At 51.5% G+C, this 24,602-nt stretch overlaps 1 protein-coding gene and 1 long non-coding RNA gene across 4 annotated transcripts in view; both read right to left on the bottom strand.

Annotated features, from left to right (window-relative positions):
• LOC134403317 (uncharacterized) overlaps window positions 1–24,602 on the bottom strand; it is a 387,709-nt gene that overhangs the window by 83,474 nt on the left and 279,633 nt on the right. The window lies entirely within an intron of this gene.
• Window positions 1–24,602, bottom strand: part of LOC134403141 (flavin-containing monooxygenase 5-like) — a 149,704-nt gene that overhangs the window by 82,834 nt on the left and 42,268 nt on the right. The window contains exon 1 of one of the 3 annotated variants that reach the window (XM_063133260.1): window positions 11,156–11,251. The exons of 1 other annotated variant lie outside the window; for it this stretch is intronic. The gene's annotated coding sequence lies outside the window, so the exon portion shown is untranslated. Of the gene's footprint in view, window positions 1–11,155; window positions 11,252–24,602 lie in introns of those variants that run through there. One more of the 3 variants, XM_063133267.1, reaches the window with a different exon arrangement.

Genomic DNA, 24,602 nt, shown 5'->3' with positions numbered 1-24,602 from the left:
ATTGTCACAAAAGGTTGTCACACAGAGGAGGGCCAGAATCTCTTCTCGATCCTCCCAGAGTGCAGGACACGGAATAACGGGCTCAAGTTAAAGGAAGCCAGATTCCAGCTGGACATCAGGAAAAACTTCCTGACTGTTAGAGCAGTGCGACAATGGAATCAGTTACCTAGGGAGGTTGTGGGCTCTCCCACACTAGGGGCCTTCAAGAGGCAGCTGGACAAGCATCTGTCAGGGATGCTTTAGGGTGGATTCCTGCATTGAGCAGGGAGTTGGACTCGATGGCCTTGTAGGCCCCTTCCAACTCTGCTATTCTATGATTCTATGATTCTTTTTTTAAAATTCAATTTCAAATATGTTTTTTGTTGCTAATAAAAGTCTATGGAAGCTCATAACACAGCACTTGGAATGTTGAGGGGTAGGGGGAAGGGTAGGAGGGAATAACAGCCATCTGGAGAAAAAGCAGCAAACAGCAGCAGCTGTGAATTTCAGTGACCTGTGTGTGAGTTTATGTATCTGTATGTGTGTGAATGTGGACAAGCAATCCCCTCAGTGTGACTAGACCCTACCACAAGGAAGCTATGGAATTAAATGGGAGTGAGTTTTTAGTTCATAAGAAATGCTTTAAAAGCAGTTCATTCGTGTTGGGGGGCCAAACTAATCCCTGTAAAGTGTTTCCCCCTCACTTGGAGCTTTTTTAAAAAATTGTTTTAGCAATTCTGTCATCTTGATAGACCCAGGGAGAGTTTTCATCTTTCTTACGAATGTAATGTGCCAAGGGTTAAAGATGGCTTCTCTGCCAAAGGGTGGCTACATATGGCTATATGCCAGATTTGCATTCCTTAATGGTGGACATCATTTGCTAGCGGACAAAGGGAAGAACTTTCAGCCAATAGAGCATCGAATGTAACCTATGATTCATTGAGATTGTGCACCTTAACTTGAAAACTGAATGTTTTCAATGCTAATTCAAAACTGACCAATAGAAGGGTTAGAAAGAGATTAACACCCTCTTGTAGTCAGTTCCTATATATACTGTGAGATTCCCTTGTTCTTGGTGCCTCCATTTTGAAAAATGGAGAGCACCCCCATACTGCAGTATCGGCAGTAAATAGATTAAGTGTATTCTCCAGCCTCTTGTGTTTGATTAGCTACTAATGCGCTGGGGTAGTGAGCCTTTAATCCCCTCGTTGAAGAGCAACAATTTCTGGCAACCATGAAGGGACAGCTTCGCTGAGTTCCACGTAGCCTCCCTGGTCCACCTTGCCAGCTCCTGTGTCATTTTGGGAAGACGTAAAAGGCCAGTGCACACTGAGATTTTTAATCAGAGTTAATTCTTCAGTCCATTTCCATGCTTGGGCTGGCAAGGGATACAAAAGGCATATGCAGGAGTATTAGCTTAATCCAGCCAGGTGTGATGGGGCACGCCTGAAATCCAACAAGGAGGAGGGATTCTTCTGAGACTGGTAAGTTTTTTTCTTTTTACTCTGGGATAAAAGGGAAGGAGTACAGCTGAAAAAATCCACTTGCACAGATGCTATAGGTGGCAAGAACAGGATCCAGTCCTGTGAGTTGCCTTTCATTATTGACTGGCCGATAAGGCGGAAGCAGTGGATCGAGGGAAGAAGAGCAACTGTAAAAAATCTAACTACGTAGGTGCCTTGGGGTGAGGGAATCAGGTTTCAGTCCTGAATGCCCCTTTAACCAGCCTGGTTTTGCTGGGGTTGAGTAGTTTGACTGCATAGAAGCAATAAGCAAGAAAAAATGGGTTCCAGTCTCATACTGCTTTTAACCAGGTAAGGAAAAACCTGGAGCTGAGCAGCGGTTGCCATTGCCAGCTAGTGGGTCAAAAATGGGAGTTACTCGGTCAAGAAGAATTCCACCTTCCATCACCCCTTTTTAAAGTGCATTTTGAAGAAATTGGTCTAGATTGGAGGTGACCCAAATGTCCAAAAAAGCAAATGAAATTCCTGTGTTCTAGAGTGTAACCACAGTAATGAAACTTGAATGTTGTCTGATTCTGTCTTGCAGCACCACCTGGCGGCCACAGTGCACCTTGCTGGCTGCAGAGTAGTTGCAGGATCCAGGCTCATATCATCAAGCCCTCACAGGTGGGCTGATGCAGATCAGCTGGGAGCAGCCAGGAAAGGGCTATATAAAAACTGCATTTCCACTCCAGCTTTGCTGCAGCAACATGGTCTTCTGTAGCCTGTTCCTGACTACCGGCAATCCTGGACCTTGCCATGCCTGACCTTCTGGTTCTCCTGATCACGCCTTTTGCCTCTGGCCCTGCTTGATCTCTGTTTGCCTCTGGACTCTGAACCCTGCTTGCCTCTGGACCTTGCCTTTTGCCTCTGGCCCTGTCTGGACTCTGTTTGCTGGTTCCACTGCCATCTATCCCAGCGTTCCTGCACTGAGGCCTTTCTGTCCATGCCCTGGACCCTGACAAATGTGAAGAGGTTTGGCCAGAAACTAGTAGTTTGAGTTATAATGTAATGTTGCAGTTAAGTTTATTTTGCTGGCATAGAGGAAAATAAGCTGAAATGTGTTACATATGAGAGTGAGTGTGTTCATGATTTTGTTACATGATAAGGGGACTCAAATGTCTTGTGAGTTGCAAGGGGGAGGAAGGGGGATGAGAACATGGCTTTTTTTAGTTCCTCCTTCCTCAGCCCCTACCTGGCAGTTGCCTGCCCCCCTGTTGCAGCCCAGGCACTACCCCCTGCTTTTTGATGTAAAACCTTGCATCACCAAAGAAACAGGTGGAGAGCCTGCAAGCCCCTGCCCCCTTGCTTTGGAGCTGGTGGATAGAAGAGAAAAAATTGAGAGTTTTTTTTAAAAATGGGAATTAGAAAAAGGCTTTCAGAAAGCCTTCCCCCCCACCCCCAGTGGCCGCTAGAGTGAGACAAAAGAAAAGGATGCCATGCTAGCCCCACCATCACACACACACACACACACACACACACGACCCTACCTGGCCTGAGGTGTAGGCTTTGCTAGCAGCTCCCATTGCCCTCGAAGAGAAAAAAATAGTTTTTAGAGAAGGTGAACGCTATGAGCCTATAGTAGCTCAAGATCCAGAGAAACAAAACAGGAGAACACGTCCCTGTGATGTTTTACTGCATATGACTATGTTGTTAGGTGTAATATGAAAGTTTGTTAAGGTTTGCAGAGTTTAAAGAAAGTACTCACTGAGTGTTTGTAGCAGAATGGTAAGAATGAAGCCATAGAGGGGGGAGTGAATGCTGGATGGAAAGAGAGTACTGATTGGATGTTTGTGTGGAGCATCTGGATTGGCTGTGAGAAGGAGAGGAGTCGGAGGACTGTGTGATATATATGCTGCTGCTGTCAGGTATGTAGAGAGAGAGGAAATATATGATATGAGAGAGAGGTTTGGAATAGAGATAAGAAGGGTCTGTGTGCTTTGTTGTTTTGGTAGATTAGAGTGTGGAAGAGAGAATAGTGTGGTTTAGAAGGTAGGAGTACTTATAAGGTTATCTTGTGAAACATTGAAGAGAAATTACCATCTGAAACCATTGCGCATTGTACTTTGAAACCGTAAGCTTGTGAACTGAGAGAAACCATTAAACTTTCGAACCTGCATTTATGTCTTGTTAATAAATTATTCATTTACACCTGCTGTGGTCATTAGAATACAGGTTGATCTATTGTGGCAGCAGAAGGGAGAAGTTTGGGTCAAGGGTGCAGATCTGTATAGCTGTGGGGCCTAAGCAGAAGCAGGCACGCCACATCTCAAACCCCTGACGAAGGCACCTGAGCTGGGTCCTTTGGGTTCAAAAAAGAATAAAGGTGATCCAGAGTAAAACCCAGTGAAGGGTGGGCATCACAGTCCTCTATAGAAAAATAATGTTTTGTTCCACACTGTTACCTTGGCCTTCTGCATGCTGGCCAGCTTATCAGTGTTTCCAGGAATGCTGCCATCACATTCCTGGATCACGGGTGGGCGAGGAGGCATTGGACATGGCGGGCAAAGGGGGCATTGGACATGGCGGGCAAAGGGGGCATTGGACATGGCGGGCAAAGGGGGCATTGGACATGGCGGGCAAAGGGGGCATTGGACATGACGGGCAAAGGGGGCATTGGACATGACGGGCAGGCAGGGGGCATTGGACATGACGGGCAGGCAGGGGGGCATTAGACATCGCGGGGGTAGAAATCGGGGGTAGGGGAGCAGGGAACCCTTTTCTAAAACAAAAACCAAAAAAACTACCTTATCGTTGGTGCGCTCCTGCACACATGGCCCCTTTAAGCTGAAAGTAAATGGCCGACGCGACGGGGCTTTCCTTTAACCCGTCACTTGTTACATATAGCTAGGAGCGACAGCCTGTGCTACTTCTAGCACAGGCTGGCCCCTCTACAGGCCCGGATTCTCAGGTAGGTCTAGCAAAGCCCTAACACCCTCTTGTAGTCACGACCTATATATACTGTGAGATTCCCTTATTCTTGGTGCCTCCATTTTGTAGAACCAGAGAGTAAATAAACCACTTAGTTTACTTCTGATACTGTAGTATAGGGGTGCTCTGGTTCTCCAGCCTCATGTGTTTGATTAGCTACTAATGCGCCGGGGTAGCGAGCCTTTAATCCCCTGGTTGAAGAGCAACAATCTGGGTTCAAATTAAAAATTTGTGAAAGCGACTGCAATTTTGTTAAAGCATTTCTGTCTCTTTGAGCAATGTCAGTTCAGAAGAATATGTTATGATGATTTGACTCTCCCTTGCAATCATTAACTTTGAGAAGTGACATTATCTCTGTGACATTGAAAGCAAATACCGTGTGGTATGGGTATTTGCTTTAACCTCCCCCTGTCTTTTAATCTTGGACTTTGTCACAAATTGCTGCAATGTGCATGCTTCAGTTAAATGTTCCAGCCAGGCAACTATGCCCTTTTCCAGGAGGGCATGCGCCACCCCCTCTCCCTCAAAGCCAGTTTTCCATTTTCTCCTCCAGAAGCCATCATAACAGTCCTTGGCCACAATGAGCATCCTTACTCCCCACTGGCTCATCATCAGGTTTCCCTCCTAGAACTTCTTGCAGTCCTATGCATTTCACTTGGAAGCTCCTCACTTTCTTTAATGGGACTTGCACTCCTGTGAATTTGCATAGAACTGCAACCTTGCAAGATTTCAAATTGTATATCAGCTCATGTTGTTTTTGTATTTGAGGTTTTGCCAGGCTTGTGACAACACAGAAGGAAACAGAATTTGCTTCTGGACTATGCATCCAGAAGTTACTTCCTTGTTTTCTAGGTCATCACAACAGGATGACAATGAAAACAGTAGAAGCATTGCGACAAATTCCATTCTCTAAACTAACTTTAGCCAACAAGCTATGAGTAAAGGAGATGGGACCAACAAGCTCCGACAAGTCCTTCCCCAGAATAGCATGTAAATTTCTGTAGCAAAGACTTCAAAGCAGATGCATAAGTCTGCATAGCATAATCCACAATAGACCTAATGAATGCTGTTACAGAGGGTTGCAAACACACTGGCTCTAGGCATGTGTAGTGTGTTCTATAGATTAAATTGGCATTACATTTTGTTCTGAAAGACCTTGCCTGAGAATGGTGTTAAGGCTCTGGAACAACCCCAAAGGCAAAGGAGCCATAGAATGTTCCTGCCTCCTCTTTCATTCAATTAAAGAGGCTTGATACCTGCAATCAGAGGAAACATGCAAATACCTGCCATGCCATGCCACGCCACGCCACCACCCAACCAAATAAACCATGATGGTACCTTTGAATTGGCCAGTCAAAAGCCCGGTGGAGAAATGGGTCAATCCTAAAGTGTCACAACAAGATCAGCCAGGACAAATAAGGGCCTGATAAACTGCATCCTAGAGTAATGAAGGAGCTAGTGGAAGAACTCTCAGAACCTTTGTCTATTATCTTTGCAAAATCATGGAAGACGGGTGAGGTGCCGGATGACTGGAGGAGGGAATCAATGGAATCAGTTGCCTGGTGAGGTTGTGGCCTCTCCCACACTAGAGGCCTTCAAGAGGCAGCTGGACAACCATCTGTCAGGGATGCTTTAGGGTGGATTCCTGCATTGAGCAGGGGGTTGGACTCGATGGCCTTGTAGGCCCCTTCCAACTCTGCTATTCTATGATTCTATACCTGAGTATATTTAGTTACACCTTTTGTTTTGAATATTGGGCTTTACAACTCTGCATAGCAAGCTAGATGAAACAATAATAGTAATTTAAACAAGCAAAAAACAAATATTACAAATATTTCCATAATTTGGAATATTGTTTGTAACAGACTACACGCCTTTCTTGACTGGCTCAATTTCAGAGATCCTTATATTAGGTTTAAGATTCAATTTAGTAAGATCAATATCAGTTGTTTGGACATTATGCCCTATATGGCTCGGGTCCAGGTTATTTGAAAGAATGTATTCTCTCTTATAAGCCTGCCCGTGCTTTGAGATCTTCTGGAGAAGCCCTTCTTTTAGTCCCACCTTCTTCACAGCCACGCTTGGTGGGAATATGGGAGAGGGCCTTCTTGGTGGCTGCTCCAGTGCTCTGGAACTCTCTTCCCAGCTCCCTCCTTGATGGGCTTTCGGAAGCAGGCTAAAACTTATTTATTCCAGCAGGCCTTTGGAGAATAATCTGGCCCTCCAACTATGTTAATGTCTTATAATTTTGTTGTGTATTTTAAACGTTTATGGTTTTGTCCCCCCCCCCCCCCCCCACATGTATGTTTTAAACTTTGTAAGGCCGCCTTGAGGCCCAGCATTGGGCAAAAGGCGGGATACTAATAATATGCTTGTCACACCTCATTATACTGCTGAGTTCTGCCCCCCTCCCCACTGTCTAGGATGTTGGATGCATTGCTGTGTGTTCTGTATGCAATACTCATGTCCTCAACAAAAACCTGCTGATTTCTAAAGATTTAAAGCCCAGAGTGTATGTAAATATATTTTTGGAGAAAACCTTTTCCATTGGGAGGTTTGACTTGGTCTGTCTCGTCCTTCTTCCCATAGCAAGTAGACAATGTGGGTAGTACTGAAAAGGATGGCCAACCATTTACTTCAGCACTAGCTGCCCTTTTGCCTGAACCTGTAGCCCACAGCCCCTACTCCATGACAGTTTGCCTAGAACCAGCAGCGTGTCAACTGCAGCAGCAGTCTGATCTGTGCCTCTAGAAAGTAAATATTTCTGCGTTTTCCCTCAGGGTAAATGAGCTTTACCTTCTTTCTCTTTTAATGAAAATTGGCAACAATCTTTTATAGAGAAGTGAAAATATCACCCGACAGCAAAATAATACTAAAAGCAATACTAGATGCTTTTTTTTTTTTTGCTTATTGTCCTTTCCCATCAGAAAGAACCTTTGGGCAGCCAGGACAGGCAGCCAGAATTTATGTTAGAGCAATGGTAGATATTTATGGTAGATACTCTACCTAAGGCATGGGGAGTGAAGAAAACCTATATTAGCACATTTGCAAAAATAGTGTCTCTGCCAGATAGGACAGCCCAAGACTGTTGCTGCCTGAAGCAAAACCTATGCAATTTTTAGATGAAACTGAACAGTCAATAAAGGAATGTTGATCATTATCAGGATATAAATTAAATAAAGGGAAACATACATATTGGAATAAATGTAACTAATAAATTTTAAAAATCATGTAATACATCATTATAGCTATACCTGGAACAAAAAAACAGTAAGATACCTTGGAATAAAACTGACAGATAAGATAAGGATGAAATCCTATGACATCCATGCCCAATGCTTGTAAGCCTCTGAACTCAGAGGGTTATGAGCATCCAGGTCAGAGTGGGAGGAGTGGCAGAGGCGACTGTTGCCTCTACAGCTCCTCCTACTTTGCATTTTAGCTAGACAGGCTTTTTTGCCCATCTAGCTGGGGCACTGCAGAAAGGGAGAAAAGGGGCCTGGAGAGGCCAGGGGATACTTTGTAACCCCACTCACAGGAATTCCCCCTTTACCCCCTCTTTGGGGTACCCAGTGTGGTTCTTTCCAAAGTGGCTGCAAGAGGGAGGGGACAGGGAATGTGGATTGACAGACCAAAGTCGAAGCCTTGTCTCTAAACTCGGATCCAGAAATCCAAAATATCCTCTGGCCATTCCAGATGCTGTCTAGGGGCCACAGGATTGCTCCCAAAATGATTTCATAATTAGTAAAACTAATTGAGAAAGTTTATATAATGAGTGTGTTTCACTAATCAAAGAATAGGAAAATTTGTTATTTTCAGGAAGGATTCCTGCAAAATGATGGCATTATCCAAAACTGATTTCTTATTTCAGTATCTCAAAACTGGAATTTCAGTGAAACAAATTAGTAAACAGCAACACTTTTTCTTAAATTTCATATGGAATGGAACATATCCCACAATAATTACATGTTGAAAAAAAGAGCAGGGGATGGTCAGTTCCAAATTTGGAACTGTATTATATTACAAGTTGCATTAGCTGGATTGTAGATTGCCTATTAAAATGCAATTCTTTTATCTCCTTATTGAAAGAGGTCTGATAAAGGCTCCTCTGCCTGAAATGTTACAGAAAATAATACTGTTAGAATAATGGATGTAAAATAAAGATGTTAATTTTAAATTTAGAGTATGGGATCAAAATTGTTAAAACAACAACAACCATATATCCTTTTAAATCAGTAACAGAAAAACTAGAAGCAGGAGAAAGCTCAAATTATAAAATCTGGAAAGAAAATGACTTTTCTAGGTATAAGGATTTTTGGAGCAGAATAATATAATATTGTACTCAGAAATAAAATGGAAATTAAATAGTGTTTCCCACTCATGCGCCTATTTTTTTCAAATTTGATCTATTATCTATGAATATCTTCAATCAAGCCAACAACTAAGAGATATGACAGAGAATGAACAATTGATAATGAAGCATAAAGAACATTTAGAGAACAATCCTATGGTTCCTTGGAGAGAATTCAAGGGACCATAGGATTGCTAAAAAAAAAAACTCTTCCCGGGTTTTCTGAGCAATCCGACCTCAGACCTCACAGTCGATGTGGAGAGAACTGCCACGCCAAAGTCAGAAAAGAAACCTCAGAGGAGGAAAGGGGAAGTTCCAGTGGACGGGAAGGCGAAGAGACCGGAGAGCGCAGCATATGAGATATCCTGACCTTCCTTCAGTCTCCTTCCTTCCCCCTCCAAGTGTACTTGCTAGACCAGCTGAAAAGCCCGTCTGGCAAAAATCACCAAAGACAAAGGATGGGGAGGTGAAGATTGCCTCCTGCTCTGTCAGCTTCAGCCCAGAAGGGCATAGGAATCTCAAAAGCCTAAAAGTTTGGGGGCTTCTGAGCAGTAAAGTGCAATTGATAGGATTGTGCCCTTAGTATCTAAAATCTATAAATTACTCTTTAAATATGAACCAGAACAGGTTAAAGATTATATGGCTAAGTGGGCACAAAGTATTGGAAATAATATTCCTATGGAAATATGGAAACACCTCTGAAATATGACCCATAATTTTAAATTAGAGAAAATCTGTATATGGCGATGATGAAACAGTATATAACATCAGTTAAAATAAATAAAATGAACCAGAATTATCTTATTAACTGATGGAAATCATAGAATCATAGAATAGCAGAGTTGGAAGGGGCCTACAAGGCCATCGAGTCCAACCCCCTGCTCAATGCAGGAATCCACCCTAAAGCATCCCTGACAGATGGTTGTCCAGCTGCCTCTTGAATGCCTCTAGTGTGGGAGAGCCCACAACCTCCCTAGGTAACTGATTCCATTGACATACTGCTCTAACAGGAAGTTTTTCCTGATGTCCAGCCGGAATCTGGCCTCCTGTAACTTGAGCCCGTTTTTCCATGTCCTGCACTCTGGGAGGATCGAGAAGAGATCCTGGCCCTCCTCTGTGTGACAACCTTTTAAGTATTTGAAGAGTGCTATCATGTCTCCCCTCAATCTTCTCTTCTCCAGGCTAAACATGCCCAGTTCTTTCAGTCTCTCTTCATGTTAGGAACAAATAGGAGATGTTTGTCCTTTATGGTGGGAATACTCTTTGGCATAATATTGGGCTACAGAATTTCATTAGATGCCTTGTTTCATCTTCTTAATTTATGGATGGATTTTTTAGACAGCAACATAAGGAAGTAATAGGTTATTATGTTGGTTGCAGCAAGAATACTGTATGCAAGAAAGTGGAGAGGACAAGTAACACCTTCTAGAGATCAATGGTTGAAGAAAATGTGGGACTTTGCTATGATGGCAAAATTAACACATAACTGCTGAGGGGATCAATTTGTAAAAAATAATGGACAAGTGTTATCAATTTCAAAATATCCAATATCCAAGAAAAATATCTAAACACTTAGTTTTGTTTTTCAGTAACTCATTTAATATGTATGGATATATAATGAAGAGAAAATTGTTTATTGGTAACTCTGGATTTTGCATAAGAAACATATAGCATATATACAAGTGAGTATGAAAATGTATATATCTTATTTAAGTGATTCAGAGAAGGAATGTCTTATTAGTTGATGTTTATAATATGTATTGCATTACTCCAGATGTATGGTGGAAAAAATGTTCAGGACAATTGTACTAGTAGAATATCATCATCATCATCATCTAAAATAAAAATAAATAAATAAAATAACTAGGAGCAAACCATATCTTCTCAGCCTCACTATTTTATTTGCAAAATTATAGTAACTTACCTCACAGGATTGATATGAGGATTGTCAAAAACTCTGTGCCATTACAGAAATTATACATAGCAATAATAAAGTAATCTTTTTACTTTGTTCCTTTCACCAGGCAAGGACTGTGTATCCTGTCATTAATCCCTGAGTAGTTTTACCCTTTCTTTTCCTCACATTTATATATTTACAGCTCACATGTTTGAAATGCCTCTTCTAGCTGCTTCACAAGCTCCTGTGTGCTTAAGGAATTATACAAATCGAGAGGCAGGGAAGCAGACAGGCAAGCAGGCACCTTGTTAATATAATCCAGATACCTTTTCAAAATATTATGCCACACATTTTATCACACACAGGTGATAAACTTAACCAAGCCCTTGGTACCTTTCAATGACTGGAACTATACCTTTATTCACCACATGTAAACAACTCCTGACATTTGACAACAATTTCATATTTGCAAACTATAACAAACATGCAACAAACCTGAGAAGACCGTAGTTGATCAGGAAACAGCACAACAAATTAATATGCTGCCTTCGCCGTCTCTTACAGAAAGCAAATGCTTTTCAGGGTGGAGAGCAGAACGTCCAAAGGGCATTATTAAGCAATAATCCCTCCCAGTGGTTTCATCTAATTAGACTGATGTAACAAAACTCTGAAGAGAGGAACGGATTTGAAAATATTTAACCAAGTTATGTCCTGTGCTTTAGAAAAGCAAGCTTGCCAATGTCAAACCAACTACCTGGAAGCAAAATCAGCAAAACAACTAAACTCTTAGTGTGCCATTTGTAAAGGCCCAACATTCAGGAGTCTCTGGGATGAGGAAGTATTGTGATGGTTGCAGGGGCTAAAACTGCAAACTAATAACTTTTTAACATTACTCTGGGGGCTGGAGGCTGCAGGGAACTTGAACTGGCTGCTTCAATCAAGCTAGAAGCTCAGTGTTGGTCTGCCCCGCCCCTTACAGGTACTAAGGACTCTGGGGGCTGGAGGCTGCTGGGGGTGGAGGCTGCAGGGAACTTGAACTGGCTGCTTCAACCAAGCTAGAAGCTCAGTGTTGGTCTGCCCCGCCCCTTACAGGTACTAAGGACTCTGGGGGCTGGAGGCTGCTGGGGGTGGAGGCTGCAGGGAACTTGAACTGGCTGCTTCAACCAAGCTAGAAGCTCAGTGTTGGTCTGCCCTGCCCCTTACAGGTACTAAGGACTCTGGGGGCTGGAGGCTGCTGGGGGTGGAGGCTGCAGGGAACTTGAACTGGCTGCTTCAGTCAAGCTAGAAGCTCAGTGTTGGTCTGCCCCGCCCCTACAGGTACTAAGGACTCTGGGGGCTGGAGGCTGCTGGGGGTGGAGGCTGCAGGGAACTTGAACTGGCTGCTTCAACCAAGCTAGAAGCTCAGTGTTGGTCTGCCCCGCCCCTTACAGGTACTAAGGACTCTGGGGGCTGGAGGCTGCTGGGGGTGGAGGCTGCAGGGAACTTGAACTGGCTGCTTCAACCAAGCTAGAAGCTCAGTGTTGGTCTGCCCCGCCCCTTACAGGTACTAAGGACTCTGGGGGCTGGAGGCTGCTGGGGGTGGAGGCTGCAGGGAACTTGAACTGGCTGCTTCAATCAAACTAGAAGCTCAGTGTTGGTCTGCCCCGCCCCTACAGGTACTAAGGACTCTGGGGGCTGGAGGCTGCTGGGGGTGGAGGCTGCAGGGAACTTGAACTGGCTGCTTCAGTCAAGCTAGAAGCTCAGTGTTGGTCTGCCCCGCCCCTTACAGGTACTAAGGACTCTGGGGGCTGGAGGCTGCTGGGGGTGGAGGCTGCAGGGAACTTGAACTGGCTGCTTCAGTCAAGCTAGAAGCTCAGTGTTGGTCTGCCCCGCCCCTACAGGTACTAAGGACTCTGGGGGCTGGAGGCTGCTGGGGGTGGAGGCTGCAGGGAACTTGAACTGGCTGCTTCAACCAAGCTAGAAGCTCAGTGTTGGTCTGCCCCGCCCCTTACAGGTACTAAGGACTCTGAGGGGTGGAGGCTGCAGGGAACGTGAACTGGCTGCTTCAACCAAGCTAGAAGCTCAGTGTTGGTCTGCCCCGCCCCTACAGGTACTAAGGACTCTGGGGGCTGGAGGCTGCTGGGGGTGGAGGCTGCAGGGAACTTGAACTGGCTGCTTCAACCAAGCTAGAAGCTCAGTGTTGGTCTGCCCCACCCCTTACAGGTACTAAGGACTCTGGGGGCTGGAGGCTGCTGGGGGTGGAGGCTGCAGGGAACTTGAACTGGCTGCTTCAATCAAGCTAGAAGCTCAGTGTTGGTCTGCCCCGCCCCTACAGGTACTAAGGACTCTGGGGGCTGGAGGCTGCTGGGGGTGGAGGCTGCAGGAAACTTGAACTGGCTGCTTCAGTCAAGCTAGAAGCTCAGTGTTGGTCTGCCCCGCCCCTTACAGGTACTAAGGACTCTGGGGGCTGGAGGCTGCTGGGGGTGGAGGCTGCAGGGAACTTGAACTGGCTGCTTCAGTCAAGCTAGAAGCTCAGTGTTGGTCTGCCCCGCCCCTACAGGTACTAAGGACTCTGGGGGCTGGAGGCTGCTGGGGGTGGAGGCTGCAGGGAACTTGAACTGGCTGCTTCAACCAAGCTAGAAGCTCAGTGTTGGTCTGCCCCGCCCCTTACAGGTACTAAGGACTCTGGGGGGTGGAGGCTGCTGGGGGTGGAGGCTGCAGGGAACTTGAACTGGCTGCTTCAACCAAGCTAGAAGCTCAGTGTTGGTCTGCCCCGCCCCTTACAGGTACTAAGGACTCTGAGGGCTGGAGGCTGCTGGGGGTGGAGGCTGCAGGGAACTTGAACTGGCTGCTTCAACCAAGCTAGAAGCTCAGTGTTGGTCTGCCCCGCCCCTACAGGTACTAAGGACTCTGGGGGCTGGAGGCTGCTGGGGGTGGAGGCTGCAGGGAACTTGAACTGGCTGCTTCAACCAAGCTAGAAGCTCAGTGTTGGTCTGCCCCGCCCCTTACAGGTACTAAGGACTCTGGGGGCTGGAGGCTGCTGGGGGTGGAGGCTGCAGGGAACTTGAACTGGCTGCTTCAATCAAGCTAGAAGCTCAGTGTTGGTCTGCCCCGCCCCTACAGGTACTAAGGACTCTGGGGGCTGGAGGCTGCTGGGGGTGGAGGCTGCAGGGAACTTGAACTGGCTGCTTCAGTCAAGCTAGAAGCTCAGTGTTGGTCTGCCCCGCCCCTACAGGTACTAAGGACTCTGGGGGCTGGAGGCTGCTGGGGGTGGAGGCTGCAGGGAACTTGAACTGGCTGCTTCAGTCAAGCTAGAAGCTCAGTGTTGGTCTGCCCCGCCCCTACAGGTACTAAGGACTCTGGGGGGTGGAGGCTGCTGGGGGTGGAGGCTGCAGGGAACTTGAACTGGCTGCTTCAGTCAAGCTAGAAGCTCAGTGTTGGTCTGCCCCGCCCCTACAGGTACTAAGGACTCTGGGGGGTGGAGGCTGCTGGGGGTGGAGGCTGCAGGGAACTTGAACTGGCTGCTTCAGTCAAGCTAGAAGCTCAGTGTTGGTCTGCCCCGCCCCTACAGGTACTAAGGACTCTGGAGGCTGCTGGGGGTGGAGGCTGCAAGGAACTTGAACTGGCTGCTTCAATCAAGCTAGAAGCTCAGTGTTGGTCTGCCCTGCCCCTTACAGGTACTAAGGACTCTGGGGGCTGCAGGGAACTTGAACTGGCTGCTTCAGTCAAGCTAGAAGCTCAGTGTTGGTCTGCCCCGCCCCTTACAGGTACTAAGGACTCTGGGGGCTGGAGGCTGCTGGGGGTGGAGGCTGCAGGGAACTTGAACTGGCTGCTTCAATCAAGCTAGAAGCTCAGTGTTGGTCTGCCCCGCCCCTTACAGGTACTAAGGACTCTGGGGGCTGGAGGCTGCTGGGGGTGGAGGCTGCAGGGAACTTGAACTGGCTGCTTCAACCAAGCTAGAAGCTCAGTGTTGGTCTGCCCCGCCCCTTACAGGTACTAAGGACTCTGGGGGCTGGAGGCTGCTGGGGGTGGAGGCTGCAGGGAACTTGAACTGGCTGCTTCAACCAAGCTAGAAGCTCAGTGTTGGTCTGCCCCGCCCCTTACAGGTACTAAGGACTCTGGGGGCTGGAGGCTGCTGGGGGTGGAGGCTGCAGGGAACTTGAACTGGCTGCTTCAACCAAGCTAGAAGCTCAGTGTTGGTCTGCCCCACCCCTTACAGGTACTAAGGACTCTGGGGGCTGGAGGCTGCTGGGGGTGGAGGCTGCAGGGAACTTGAACTGGCTGCTTCAACCAAGCTAGAAGCTCAGTGTTGGTCTGCCCCGCCCCTTACAGGTACTAAGGACTCTGAGGGCTGGAGGCTGCTGGGGGTGGAGGCTGCAGGGAACTTGAACTGGCTGCTTCAACCAAGCTAGAAGCTCAGTGTTGGTCTGCCCCGCCCCTTACAGGTACTAAGGACTCTGGGGGCTGGAGGCTGCTGGGGGTGGAGGCTGCAGGGAACTTGAACTGGCTGCTTCAACCAAGCTAGAAGCTCAGTGTTGGTCTGCCCCGCCCCTTACAGGTACTAAGGACTCTGGGGGCTGGAGGCTGCTGGGGGTGGAGGCTGCAGGGAACTTGAACTGGCTGCTTCAGTCAAGCTAGAAGCTCAGTGTTGGTCTGCCCCGCCCCTACAGGTACTAAGGACTCTGGGGGGTGGAGGCTGCTGGGGGTGGAGGCTGCAGGGAACTTGAACTGGCTGCTTCAGTCAAGCTAGAAGCTCAGTGTTGGTCTGCCCCGCCCCTACAGGTACTAAGGACTCTGGGGGGTGGAGGCTGCTGGGGGTGGAGGCTGCAGGGAACTTGAACTGGCTGCTTCAGTCAAGCTAGAAGCTCAGTGTTGGTCTGCCCCGCCCCTACAGGTACTAAGGACTCTGGAGGCTGCTGGGGGTGGAGGCTGCAAGGAACTTGAACTGGCGGCTTCAATCAAGCTAGAAGCTCAGTGTTGGTCTGCCCTGCCCCTTACAGGTACTAAGGACTCTGGGGGCTGCAGGGAACTTGAACTGGCTGCTTCAGTCAAGCTAGAAGCTCAGTGTTGGTCTGCCCCGCCCCTTACAGGTACTAAGGACTCTGGGGGCTGGAGGCTGCTGGGGGTGGAGGCTGCAGGGAACTTGAACTGGCTGCTTCAATCAAGCTAGAAGCTCAGTGTTGGTCTGCCCTGCCCCTTACAGGTACTAAGGACTCTGGGGGCTGCAGGGAACTTGAACTGGCTGCTTCAATCAAGCTAGAAGCTCAGTGTTGGTCTGCCCCGCCCCTTACAGGTACTAAGGACTCTGGGGGCTGGAGGCTGCTGGGGGTGGAGGCTGCAGGGAACTTGAACTGGCTGCTTCAATCAAGCTAGAAGCTCAGTGTTGGTCTGCCCCGCCCCTTACAGGTACTAAGGACTCTGGGGGCTGGAGGCTGCTGGGGGTGGAGGCTGCAGGGAACTTGAACTGGCTGCTTCAATCAAGCTAGAAGCTCAGTGTTGGTCTGCCCCGCCCCTTACAGGTACTAAGGACTCTGGGGGCTGGAGGCTGCTGGGGGTGGAGGCTGCAGGGAACTTGAACTGGCTGCTTCAGTCAAGCTAGAAGCTCAGTGTTGGTCTGCCCCGCCCCTTACAGGTACTAAGGACTCTGGGGGCTGGAGGCTGCTGGGGGTGGAGGCTGCAGGGAACTTGAACTGGCTGCTTCAGTCAAGCTAGAAGCTCAGTGTTGGTCTGCCCCGCCCCTACAGGTACTAAGGACTCTGGGGGGTGGAGGCTGCTGGGGGTGGAGGCTGCAGGGAACTTGAACTGGCTGCTTCAGTCAAGCTAGAAGCTCAGTGTTGGTCTGCCCCGCCCCTACAGGTACTAAGGACTCTGGAGGCTGCTGGGGGTGGAGGCTGCAAGGAACTTGAACTGGCTGCTTCAATCAAGCTAGAAGCTCAGTGTTGGTCTGCCCTGCCCCTTACAGGTACTAAGGACTCTGGGGGCTGCAGGGAACTTGAACTGGCTGCTTCAGTCAAGCTAGAAGCTCAGTGTTGGTCTGCCCCGCCCCTTACAGGTACTAAGGACTCTGGGGGCTGGAGGCTGCTGGGGGTGGAGGCTGCAGGGAACTTGAACTGGCTGCTTCAATCAAGCTAGAAGCTCAGTGTTGGTCTGCCCTGCCCCTTACAGGTACTAAGGACTCTGGGGGCTGCAGGGAACTTGAACTGGCTGCTTCAATCAAGCTAGAAGCTCAGTGTTGGTCTGCCCCGCCCCTTACAGGTACTAAGGACTCTGGGGGCTGGAGGCTGCTGGGGGTGGAGGCTGCAGGGAACTTGAACTGGCTGCTTCAATCAAGCTAGAAGCTCAGTGTTGGTCTGCCCCGCCCCTTACAGGTACTAAGGACTCTGGGGGCTGGAGGCTGCTGGGGGTGGAGGCTGCAGGGAACTTGAACTGGCTGCTTCAATCAAGCTAGAAGCTCAGTGTTGGTCTGCCCCGCCCCTTACAGGTACTAAGGACTCTGGGGGCTGGAGGCTGCTGGGGGTGGAGGCTGCAGGGAACTTGAACTGGCTGCTTCAGTCAAGCTAGAAGCTCAGTGTTGGTCTGCCCCGCCCCTTACAGGTACTAAGGACTCTGGGGGCTGGAGGCTGCTGGGGGTGGAGGCTGCAGGGAACTTGAACTGGCTGCTTCAGTCAAGCTAGAAGCTCAGTGTTGGTCTGCCCCGCCCCTACAGGTACTAAGGACTCTGGGGGCTGGAGGCTGCAGGGAACTTGAACTGGCTGCTTCAGTCAAGCTAGAAGCTCAGTGTTGGTCTGCCCCACCCCTTACAGGTACTAAGGACTCTGGGGGGTGGAGGCTGCTGGGGGTGGAGGCTGCAGGGAACTTGAACTGGCTGCTTCAACCAAGCTAGAAGCTCAGTGTTGGTCTGCCCCGCCCCTTACAGGTACTAAGGACTCTGGGGGGTGGAGGCTGCTGGGGGTGGAGGCTGCAGGGAACTTGAACTGGCTGCTTCAGTCAAGCTAGAAGCTCAGTGTTGGTCTGCCCCGCCCCTTACAAGTACTAAGGACTCTGGGGGCTGGAGGCTGCTGGGGGTGGAGGCTGCAGGGAACTTGAACTGGCTGCTTCAGTCAAGCTAGAAGCTCAGTGTTGGTCTGCCCCGCCCCTTACAGGTACTAAGGACTCTGGGGGCTGGAGGCTGCTGGGGGTGGAGGCTGCAGGGAACTTGAACTGGCTGCTTCAATCAAGCTAGAAGCTCAGTGTTGGTCTGCCCCGCCCCTTACAGGTACTAAGGACTCTGGGGGGTGGAGGCTGCTGGGGGTGGAGGCTGCAGGGAACTTGAACTGGCTGCTTCAGTCAAGCTAGAAGCTCAGTGTTGGTCTGCCCCGCCCCTTACAAGTACTAAGGACTCTGGGGGCTGGAGGCTGCTGGGGGTGGAGGCTGCAGGGAACTTGAACTGGCTGCTTCAGTCAAGCTAGAAGCTCAGTGTTGGTCTGCCCCGCCCCTTACAAGTACTAAGGACTCTGGGGGCTGGAGGCTGCTGGGGGTGGAGGCTGCAGGGAATTTGAACTGGCTGCTTCAACCAAGCTAGAAGCTCAGTGTTGGTCTGCCCCGCCCCTTACAGGTACTAAGGACTCTGGGGGGTGGAGGCTGCTGGGGGTGGAGGCTGCAGGGAACTTGAACTGGCTGCTTCAGTCAAGCTAGAAGCTCAGTGTTGGTCTGCCCCGCCCCTTACAAGTACTAAGGACTCTGGGGGCTGGAGGCTGCTGGGGGTGGAGGCTGCAGGGAACTTGAACTGGCTGCTTCAGTCAAGCTAGAAGCTCAGTGTTGGTCTGCCCCGCCCCTTACAGGTACTAAGGACTCTGGGGGCTGGAGGCTGCTGGGGGTGGAGGCTGCAGGGAACTTGAACTGGCTGCTTCAGTCAAGCTAGAAGCTCAGTGTTGGTCTGCCCCGCCCCTTACAAGTACTAAGGACTCTGGGGGCTGGAGGCTGCTGGGGGTGGAGGCTGCAGGGAACTTGAACTGGCTGCTTCAGTCAAGCTAGAAGCTCAGTGTTGGTCTGCCCCGCCCCTTACAGGTACTAAGGACTCTGGGGGCTGGAGGCTGCTGGGGGTGGAGGCTGCAGGGAACTTGAACTGGCTGCTTCAATCAAGCTAGAAGCTCAGTGTTGGTCTGCCCCGCCCCTTACAGGTACTAAGGACTCTGGGGGGTGGAGGCTGCTGGGGGTGGAGGCTGCAGGGAACTTGAACTGGCTGCTTCAGTCAAGCTAGAAGCTCAGTGTTGGTCTGCCCCGCCCCTTACAAGTACTAAGGACTCTGGGGGCTGGAGGCTGCTGGGGGTGGAGGCTGCAGGGAACTTGAACTGGCTGCTTCAGTCAAGCTAGAAGCTCAGTGTTGGTCTGCCCCGCCCCTTACAGGTACTAAGGACTCTGGGGGGTGGAGGCTGCTGGGGGTGGAGGCTGCAGGGAACTTGAACTGGCTGCTTCAGTCAAGCTAGAAGCTCAGTGTTGGTCTGCCCCGCCCCTTACAAGTACTAAGGACTCTGGGGGCTGGAGGCTGCTGGGGGTGGAGGCTGCAGGGAACTTGAACTGGCTGCTTCAGTCAAGCTAGAAGCTCAGTGTTGGTCTGCCCCGCCCCTTACAGGTACTAAGGACTCTGGGGGCTGGAGGCTGCTGGGGGTGGAGGCTGCAGGGAACTTGAACTGGCTGCTTCAATCAAGCTAGAAGCTCAGTGTTGGTCTGCCCCGCCCCTACAGGTACTAAGGACTCTGGGGGCTGGAGGCTGCTGGGGGTGGAGGCTGCAGGGAACTTGAACTGGCTGCTTCATTCAAGCTAGAAGCTCAGTGTTGGTCTGCCCCGCCCCTACAGGTACTAAGGACTCTGGGGGCTGGAGGCTGCTGGGGGTGGAGGCTGCAGGGAACTTGAACTGGCTGCTTCAATCAAGCTAGAAGCTCAGTGTTGGTCTGCCCCGCCCCTACAGGTACTAAGGACTCTGGGGGCTGGAGGCTGCTGGGGGTGGACGCTGCAGGGAACTTGAACTGGCTGCTTCAATCAAGCTAGAAGCTCAGTGTTGGTCTGCCCCGCCCCTACAGGTACTAAGGACTCTGGGGGCTGGAGGCTGCTGGGGGTGGAGGCTGCAGGGAACTTGAACTGGCTGCTTCAATCAAGCTAGAAGCTCAGTGTTGGTCTGCCCCGCCCCTACAGGTACTAAGGACTCTGGGGGCTGGAGGCTGCTGGGGGTGGAGGCTGCAGGGAACTTGAACTGGCTGCTTCAATCAAGCTAGAAGCTCAGTGTTGGTCTGCCCCGCCCCTACAGGTACTAAGGACTCTGGGGGCTGGAGGCTGCTGGGGGTGGAGGCTGCAGGGAACTTGAACTGGCTGCTTCAATCAAGCTAGAAGCTCAGTGTTGGTCTGCCCCGCCCCTACAGGTACTAAGGACTCTGGGGGCTGGAGGCTGCTGGGGGTGGAGGCTGCAGGGAACTTGAACTGGCTGCTTCAGTCAAGCTAGAAGCTCAGTGTTGGTCTGCCCCGCCCCTACAGGTACTAAGGACTCTGGGGGCTGGAGGCTGCTGGGGGTGGACGCTGCAGGGAACTTGAACTGGCTGCTTCAATCAAGCTAGAAGCTCAGTGTTGGTCTGCCCCGCCCCTACAGGTACTAAGGACTCTGGGGGCTGGAGGCTGCTGGGGGTGGAGGCTGCAGGGAACTTGAACTGGCTGCTTCAGTCAAGCTAGAAGCTCAGTGTTGGTCTGCCCCGCCCCTACAGGTACTAAGGACTCTGGGGGCTGGAGGCTGCTGGGGGTGGACGCTGCAGGGAACTTGAACTGGCTGCTTCAATCAAGCTAGAAGCTCAGTGTTGGTCTGCCCCGCCCCTACAGGTACTAAGGACTCTGGGGGCTGGAGGCTGCTGGGGGTGGAGGCTGCAGGGAACTTGAACTGGCTGCTTCAGTCAAGCTAGAAGCTCAGTGTTGGTCTGCCCCGCCCCTACAGGTACTAAGGACTCTGGGGGCTGGAGGCTGCTGGGGGTGGACGCTGCAGGGAACTTGAACTGGCTGCTTCAATCAAGCTAGAAGCTCAGTGTTGGTCTGCCCCGCCCCTACAGGTACTAAGGACTCTGGGGGCTGGAGGCTGCTGGGGGTGGAGGCTGCAGGGAACTTGAACTGGCTGCTTCAGTCAAGCTAGAAGCTCAGTGTTGGTCTGCCCCGCCCCTACAGGTACTAAGGACTCTGGGGGCTGGAGGCTGCTGGGGGTGGAGGCTGCAGGGAACTTGAACTGGCTGCTTCAACCAAGCTAGAAGCTCAGTGTTGGTCTGCCCCGCCCCTTACAGGTACTAAGGACTCTGGGGGCTGGAGGCTGCTGGGGGTGGAGGCTGCAGGGAACTTGAACTGGCTGCTTCAATCAAGCTAGAAGCTCAGTGTTGGTCTGCCCCGCCCCTACAGGTACTAAGGACTCTGGGGGCTGGAGGCTGCTGGGGGTGGAGGCTGCAGGGAACTTGAACTGGCTGCTTCAATCAAGCTAGAAGCTCAGTGTTGGTCTGCCCCGCCCCTACAGGTACTAAGGACTCTGGGGGCTGGAGGCTGCTGGGGGTGGAGGCTGCAGGGAACTTGAACTGGCTGCTTCAGTCAAGCTAGAAGCTCAGTGTTGGTCTGCCCCGCCCCTACAGGTACTAAGGACTCTGGGGGGTGGAGGCTGCTGGGGGTGGAGGCTGCAGGGAACTTGAACTGGCTGCTTCAACCAAGCTAGAAGCTCAGTGTTGGTCTGCCCCGCCCCTTACAGGTACTAAGGACTCTGGGGGGTGGAGGCTGCTGGGGGTGGAGGCTGCAGGGAACTTGAACTGGCTGCTTCAGTCAAGCTAGAAGCTCAGTGTTGGTCTGCCCCGCCCCTACAGGTACTAAGGACTCTGGGGGGTGGAGGCTGCTGGGGGTGGAGGCTGCAGGGAACTTGAACTGGCTGCTTCAACCAAGCTAGAAGCTCAGTGTTGGTCTGCCCCGCCCCTTACAGGTACTAAGGACTCTGGGGGCTGAAGGCTGCTGGGGGTGGAGGCTGCAGGGAACTTGAACTGGCTGCTTCAATCAAGCTAGAAGCTCAGTGTTGGTCTGCCCCGCCCCTACAGGTACTAAGGACTCTGGGGGCTGGAGGCTGCTGGGGGTGGAGGCTGCAGGGAACTTGAACTGGCTGCTTCATTCAAGCTAGAAGCTCAGTGTTGGTCTGCCCCGCCCCTACAGGTACTAAGGACTCTGGGGGCTGGAGGCTGCTGGGGGTGGAGGCTGCAGGGAACTTGAACTGGCTGCTTCAATCAAGCTAGAAGCTCAGTGTTGGTCTGCCCCGCCCCTACAGGTACTAAGGACTCTGGGGGCTGGAGGCTGCTGGGGGTGGAGGCTGCAGGGAACTTGAACTGGCTGCTTCAGTCAAGCTAGAAGCTCAGTGTTGGTCTGCCCCGCCCCTACAGGTACTAAGGACTCTGGGGGCTGGAGGCTGCTGGGGGTGGACGCTGCAGGGAACTTGAACTGGCTGCTTCAATCAAGCTAGAAGCTCAGTGTTGGTCTGCCCCGCCCCTTACAGGTACTAAGGACTCTGGGGGCTGGAGGCTGCTGGGGGTGGAGGCTGCAGGGAACTTGAACTGGCTGCTTCAATCAAGCTAGAAGCTCAGTGTTGGTCTGCCCCGCCCCTACAGGTACTAAGGACTCTGGGGGCTGGAGGCTGCTGGGGGTGGAGGCTGCAGGGAACTTGAACTGGCTGCTTCAATCAAGCTAGAAGCTCAGTGTTGGTCTGCCCCGCCCCTACAGGTACTAAGGACTCTGGGGGCTGGAGGCTGCTGGGGGTGGACGCTGCAGGGAACTTGAACTGGCTGCTTCAATCAAGCTAGAAGCTCAGTGTTGGTCTGCCCCGCCCCTACAGGTACTAAGGACTCTGGGGGCTGGAGGCTGCTGGGGGTGGAGGCTGCAGGGAACTTGAACTGGCTGCTTCAATCAAGCTAGAAGCTCAGTGTTGGTCTGCCCCGCCCCTTACAGGTACTAAGGACTCTGGGGGCTGGAGGCTGCTGGGGGTGGACGCTGCAGGGAACTTGAACTGGCTGCTTCAATCAAGCTAGAAGCTCAGTGTTGGTCTGCCCCGCCCCTACAGGTACTAAGGACTCTGGGGGCTGGAGGCTGCTGGGGGTGGAGGCTGCAGGGAACTTGAACTGGCTGCTTCAGTCAAGCTAGAAGCTCAGCGTTGGTCTGCCCCGCCCCTACAGGTACTAAGGACTCTGGGGGCTGGAGGCTGCTGGGGGTGGACGCTGCAGGGAACTTGAACTGGCTGCTTCAGTCAAGCTAGAAGCTCAGTGTTGGTCTGCCCCGCCCCTTACAGGTACTAAGGACTCTGGGGGCTGGAGGCTGCTGGGGGTGGAGGCTGCAGGGAACTTGAACTGGCTGCTTCAATCAAGCTAGAAGCTCAGTGTTGGTCTGCCCCGCCCCTACAGGTACTAAGGACTCTGGGGGCTGGAGGCTGCTGGGGGTGGAGGCTGCAGGGAACTTGAACTGGCTGCTTCAGTCAAGCTAGAAGCTCAGTGTTGGTCTGCCCCGCCCCTACAGGTACTAAGGACTCTGGGGGCTGGAGGCTGCTGGGGGTGGAGGCTGCAGGGAACTTGAACTGGCTGCTTCAATCAAGCTAGAAGCTCAGTGTTGGTCTGCCCCGCCCCTACAGGTACTAAGGACTCTGGGGGCTGGAGGCTGCTGGGGGTGGAGGCTGCAGGGAACTTGAACTGGCTGCTTCAATCAAGCTAGAAGCTCAGTGTTGGTCTGCCCCGCCCCTTACAGGTACTAAGGACTCTGGGGGCTGGAGGCTGCTGGGGGTGGACGCTGCAGGGAACTTGAACTGGCTGCTTCAATCAAGCTAGAAGCTCAGTGTTGGTCTGCCCCGCCCCTACAGGTACTAAGGACTCTGGGGGCTGGAGGCTGCTGGGGGTGGAGGCTGCAGGGAACTTGAACTGGCTGCTTCAGTCAAGCTAGAAGCTCAGTGTTGGTCTGCCCCGCCCCTACAGGTACTAAGGACTCTGGGGGCTGGAGGCTGCTGGGGGTGGAGGCTGCAGGGAACTTGAACTGGCTGCTTCAATCAAGCTAGAAGCTCAGTGTTGGTCTGCCCCGCCCCTACAGGTACTAAGGACTCTGGGGGCTGGAGGCTGCTGGGGGTGGAGGCTGCAGGGAACTTGAACTGGCTGCTTCAGTCAAGCTAGAAGCTCAGTGTTGGTCTGCCCCGCCCCTACAGGTACTAAGGACTCTGGGGGCTGGAGGCTGCTGGGGGTGGACGCTGCAGGGAACTTGAACTGGCTGCTTCAATCAAGCTAGAAGCTCAGTGTTGGTCTGCCCCGTCCCTTACAGGTACTAAGGACTCTGGGGGCTGGAGGCTGCTGGGGGTGGAGGCTGCAGGGAACTTGAACTGGCTGCTTCAATCAAGCTAGAAGCTCAGTGTTGGTCTGCCCCGCCCCTACAGGTACTAAGGACTCTGGGGGCTGGAGGCTGCTGGGGGTGGACGCTGCAAGGAACTTGAACTGGCTGCTTCAATCAAGCTAGAAGCTCAGTGTTGGTCTGCCCCGTCCCTTACAGGTACTAAGGACTCTGGGGGCTGGAGGCTGCTGGGGGTGGAGGCTGCAGGGAACTTGAACTGGCTGCTTCAGTCAAGCTAGAAGCTCAGTGTTGGTCTGCCCCGCCCCTACAGGTACTAAGGACTCTGGGGGCTGGAGGCTGCTGGGGGTGGAGGCTGCAGGGAACTTGAACTGGCTGCTTCAGTCAAGCTAGAAGCTCAGTGTTGGTCTGCCCCGCCCCTACAGGTACTAAGGACTCTGGGGGCTGGAGGCTGCAGGGAACTTGAACTGGCTGCTTCAGTCAAGCTAGAAGCTCAGTGTTGGTCTGCCCCGCCCCTACAGGTACTAAGGACTCTGGGGGCTGGAGGCTGCTGGGGGTGGACGCTGCAGGGAACTTGAACTGGCTGCTTCAATCAAGCTAGAAGCTCAGTGTTGGT

Source organism: Elgaria multicarinata, chromosome 1, assembly GCF_023053635.1.
Source record: "Elgaria multicarinata webbii isolate HBS135686 ecotype San Diego chromosome 1, rElgMul1.1.pri, whole genome shotgun sequence".
Lineage (NCBI taxonomy): Eukaryota > Metazoa > Chordata > Lepidosauria > Squamata > Anguidae > Elgaria > Elgaria multicarinata.
Note: the sequence above shows the minus strand (reverse complement) of the source record. Positions and strands in the feature narration are given on the sequence as shown.